Raw genomic sequence first — 5614 nt, forward strand, 5'->3', positions numbered from 1 at the left:
CATATTTATCCCTGGAGTGGCCACACAGTTGACGTTCAGTACACATGTTTGTATATTTAGAAGTTTCCCCTCACACCCTTCCCTTTCTGCATAAATCATAGACTTGGGTCCCGCCCATGCCAAACCAAACCAAACAAGTGTCACATAATCTGTCCTCTTCCTTGCCTCACGTTCTCTCACTTCCCCCTGCCATCAGCCTTAGCTACTGTTTTTTTCTCTGTCTTTCTAGAAAAAGAGGAATAGCTAGTTCCACTCTATTCCCCCACATAATGAAATCTGCTTTCAGTTTCCATTACTCACAGAAACTGTACTCATCACATTCATCAGTTGCTTCTTCATTGAGAAACCAGCTGGGCCTTGTTTAGTCTCTTAGCATGGGTTGTTATTGATTTTTTCACCTTGACATGTTTCCATCATGGCTTCAACAACACAGATAAAGACAAATACTGTATGAATTCACTTAAATGTGGAATCTGAATAAAATCAAACCCATAGGAACAGAGAATAGAAAGGTGTCTGCCAGTGGCTGGGGGTGGGGGTTTGTGTGGGTAGGGGAAATGGGGCGATGTTGGTCAAAGGGTACAAACTTCCAGTTATGAGATGGACAAGTTCTGGGGATCTAATGGACAACATGGAAGCTATAATTATCAATATAAGAGTTGTTATGAGGATTAAATTATTTATAATACTGTAAAGGGCTTAGGAAAATGCCTGGCATATAATCACACTGCTTTGCGATAGTGAAGATGATAATGAAGATGAAGAAAATGATGATGATTATTTATATTAGTGATGTGTGCCTGGGTTTGAAACCTTATGTTCCTGCTTATAAGCTGTTTGAATATGTTTATAAGAGTTTGAATATGTTTCTTCAATTCTCTTAGCCTTCGCTCCCTCGTCTGTAAATGTAATAACCGCACAGGCAATACATATGTATCACATAAGATTGTTATGGGGAATAAATGAGATCATGTATAGTGCCTGGATAAATAGTAAGCTCAGTGATACGAAGTTTTTCTTAAAAATCAAAACAAACTGGAATAACAATGTCTATTTAGAGCACTTTGAGAACTACCATATAAATGAAGCACTTGTTATAATGTCAACTCATTTCCACTAGATGGCAGTAGACACCACCAAATGTAGTTTAGCGCCTGGTCTCACTTCTGTAACTATACTGAAGTGTGGTGGGCGTGCATATGTTATTTCAAATGAGTGAACCATCTGCTTGTGGTTTTATTTGAAATAAACATGAGTTTTTTTCAGTTATTTTTCAAACAACACTGACAGATTAGGATTATTTTCTTGTAGTTGTTGTTCATCTTCATCTGAGGATATTTTTCCATTGATTTTTAGAGAGAGTGGAAGGGAGAGGGAGAGACAGAGAGACAAACATCAATGTGAGATAGACACGTCAATTGGTTGCCTCCCTGTGCACCCTGACTGGGGCTGGGGATCGAGCCTGCACCTGAGGTACAGAATTGAATCCAAGAACCTTCCGTTCACAGGCCAACACTGAGCCCGACCAGGTAGAGTTAGAATGTAAACTTCTTGAGGCCAGGGAGTTTTAGTATGTTTGTTCACTGCTAAACCTAGTTCCTAGGACAGTGCATATATAGCATTTTATAATTATTTGTGGAATGGATGAATGAATACAATTTATAGGATCATATATTTTTCTGGATAGTAGGGATGGTTTATTAAAAAATAATGACATCGCCCGGCCATATTGCTCAGTGATTGAGCATCAACCCGTGAACCAAGAGGTCACCGGTCCAACTCCTGGTCAGGGCATATGCCTGGGTGTGGGCTCGATCCCCAATAGGGGGCATGCAGGAGGCAGCCAATCAATGATTCTCTATGCATAAACCATGCTTCTATTTCTCTCTCCCTCTCTCTTCCTCTCTGAAAGCAATAAAAATTTTTAAAAAACACTAAAAACCTATTCCTACTTATTTATAAGAAATGACATTTTTCTTTGAGTTTTTTGTTAACTTCTATCATTATTATTACTATTATTTTAAATGTTTTTATTGATTTCAGAATGAGGAAGGGAGAGGGAGAGGGAGAGAGACAGAAACATCAATGATGAGAGAGAATCATCAATCGCTGCCTTCTGCACTCCCCCACTGGGAATTGAACTGTGACCTCCTGGTTCATGGGTCAATGCTCAACCTCTGAGCCACCCCACCCAGGCATATTATTATTTTTTAATTCTCACCTGAGGATATTTTTTCCATTGATTTAGACAGAGTGGAAGGGAGGGAGGAGGGCAAGAGAGAGCGAGAGTGAGAGCGAGAAACATCAACGTGAGAGAGACCCATTAATTGGTTGCCTCCCACTCACACCCCAACAGGGGCCGGAGATCAAACCTGCAACGGAGGTATGTGCCCTTGACTAGGAATTGAACCCAAGACCCTTTGGTTCTCGGGCTGACACTAAAACCACTGAACCAAACTGGCCAGGGCTCTGTAAACTTCTAAATGTGACCCCTACCAATATTTCAAAAAGGGCTCTGTTGGGAAGGAAAAAATTTTCCTCTACTATTTCAGGTTCTTTTGGCTTATCTAGTAATTAAATCGACATAAGACAGATTAACAGAAGAAAAACAAATTTTTTTTCTTTTTTAAAAAAAATATATTTTATTGATTTCAGAGAGGAAGGGAGAGGGAGAGACAGAAACATCCATGATGAGAGAGGATCATTGATTGTCTGCCTCCTGCACGCCCCCTACTGGGGACTGAGCTCACAACCTGAGCATGTGCCCCTGTCTGAAATTGAACCTGGGACTCTCCCGTCCACAGGCGCGCTCTATCCACTGAACCAAACCAGCTAGGGTGAAAAGCAAATTAAATTACATACATACAGGAGCCCCATTAAAAAAATATGAGACCCAAGAGCAAGTTGGTCAGGTTAGGCTTATATGCCATCGTACGAAATGGGACAGGGGCATGGGGCTTCCAAGGGGAGGAGGGAAATTTATAGGACAACAGGAAAAACAGATGTTTGGCAATTAGATGTTTGCTCTGTCCCACAGATAACAGCTATCTCTGGCAATTTTAAGACTCACTGGCACCTGTATTCAAGGGCATATCAGCAGCAAGTGACAGAAAACTGAAGTTAAAAGATCTCTATAGGCACAATCGGTAAGATAATTCAGCAGAAAAGAACAATGATTTTTTTCTTTAGAACAATGATTTTGAATGAAGTGACCAGATAATAGGGCTGAAAAAACTTTATATTGCCTAGATGCCTTATGAAATTTTCATTCGTTTTGAGCTGTGGAGACCTAAGGCAGCAGTGTGTACCTAAAAAAGGACTGAAACCACAGGACCAACGGCAGAACATATCTCCTAGCTCGCTCTCGGTGTTCCCTTTCACAAGCATGCCGATCGTCAGCATTGGACGTCTGTGTTTGGCATATTTGGCCAGGGGTCAGCCAACCATGGCCCACAGTCTAAATGTGGCCCCGCCTGTTTTGTAGAGTTGTCCTGAGCACAGCCAAGTCCATTCATGGACTGGAGGTCCAAGCTGCTTTTGCACAACAGTGACAGAGTTGACAAGTTGTGACAGACTGTATGACGTGCAAGGTCCAAAGGTTTTACTCTTTGGCTCTTTACAGAAAACATTTGTTAACCTTTGTTCTACATGGCTACGGGGAAAGCACCATAGTACAAAGTATTTCTAAGGTGTAATATCAATTGTTTGGAACAAAGTTATATAAAGGCAACAATATACACCCACATACATATATAGCAAATCTATCTTGGGGAGTGAATGTCTTTCTTTTTTTAAGATTTTTTTTTTTTTTTTTGAGAGAGAGAGAGATAGGGAGAGAAAGGGAGAGGGAGAAAGAGAGAAACATCAATGTGATAGTGAAACATTAATTGACTGCCTCAAACCCACAACCTGGGCATGAAATCGAACCTGGGACTCTCCAGTCCACAGGTCGATGCTCTATCTGGGAATTGAACTGGCAACCTTTCAATGTACAGGACGACGGCTCAACTACCTAAGCCACACTGGCCAGGGCAGAAATGGCTTTCTTTTTGAAGCTGAAATTCCTATGAAGCCCACTCTAAGCATTATCCCTCAGTCTGTCAGATTTCAGTTTGTGTCCTGATGCATCAGAGATTTACAAGCAAATGTGTACGGTATGTTATTCAGTAACAGAAATCCAACAAAGTTGAGCAAATATTATGTATGTCCATCCATCCTTGATGAAAGTCTTCAGCAAAAGCAGCCATGTCTCCTCTACGACCTTTGTTCAAAGAACCTAGATTACGTGACTCAGAAAAGTGTTAACACTAATTCCAAATTTACCCTTTGGCCTCAAACAGGACACTAGCCAGAACTCAGCTGTGAGTGGTGCCAGCTGGAATTTAAAACAGCATGCTGTCTTCTTGCCCCAGCTTTGAGGTTGCTAAAGTCAAGGGGTAGGGTGTGCAGCTGTGCCAGTCATTAGGTTACTGTATGTCAGCTCTAAAGCCATCCTTCCAGCCTCGGTGACCTGGAACTCATTTCTCTTCTGCCAGCTGGCTCTCCGAAGGCTCTGCCAATAGGACTTATTCAGAGGGCTCTGCAAGGCAGGAACGTGGAGGAGGGACCTGCTCCTGGACGCTTGCTGCTCCTCTCAGCCGTGCCCCAGCAATGTCTCCACCTGGCAGTGCCAGTCTCCGCTCTGTCTCACATTCTCAGAACTGCCTCATTGTGCTCCTCAGAACCACGAGCACCAGCCGGGCAGCATCCCGGCTCAGAGGTTTGAACCCCAGCTTCCCAGGGCGCCTCCTCGGAATTTCTAGGTTCTGACAATGCTGGTCCTTTGTTCCCTCTGACCTGGGGGTGATACCTACATCCTGAAGTTGCCATCTCTGTGTGTTACCTCATTGCTCCCTGTCTGCTTGTTTTCAGTACTCCAATACAGTGAGGCCTTGACTTACGAGTTTAATTCGTTCTGAGACTGAGCTCGTTAAGAAGCTCGTTAACTCAAATTACTCTATCAACTCAATGCAAAAAATCGGCAGAGAGACAGCTGGTATCTCAAAAAACTCGTTAGTCGGGACACTCGTAAGTCAAGGCCCCACTGTACTGGTTTGGTCAATGTCTTATATTAAATTTTCTTTGGTGCAATGCCTGGTGAGTCTTGTGTTTCCCAGGCTAGACCCTGACTGATACAGGGAGTGTGTCACAGAATCACATTTGACACGTTGGCATCAGAGGCGGGGAGAGAGTGGGACTGCCAATGCACTAACTTGCTGTGCTTCTGTAGCACAATTGTTCCTCTTCTCTAAACCTCTCATGAAGGTTTGCTGAATAGCTACCAAAACTTGTATTCAAAGTTAATAACTAAGTCAAAGGGAACTTCTTAAGGGGGAAAAAATCAGTAAATAAATATTCTCAAACACTATCTGAGGTGTTGGAGGGCACCGGTGTATGTGTCTCAGAATAACGTTTGTTAAATTTCTCTCTCTTTTTAAAAAACATATTTTTATTGAGTTCAGAAAGGAAGGGAGAGGGAGAGAGAGATAGAAACATCAGTGATGAGGGAGAATCATTGATGGGCTGACTCCTTCATGCCCCCTACTGGGGATCAAACCCACAACCCGGGCATGTG

This window comes from Myotis lucifugus, unplaced genomic scaffold (assembly GCF_000147115.1).
Source record: "Myotis lucifugus unplaced genomic scaffold, Myoluc2.0 scaffold_127, whole genome shotgun sequence".
Classification (NCBI taxonomy): Eukaryota; Metazoa; Chordata; class Mammalia; order Chiroptera; family Vespertilionidae; genus Myotis; species Myotis lucifugus.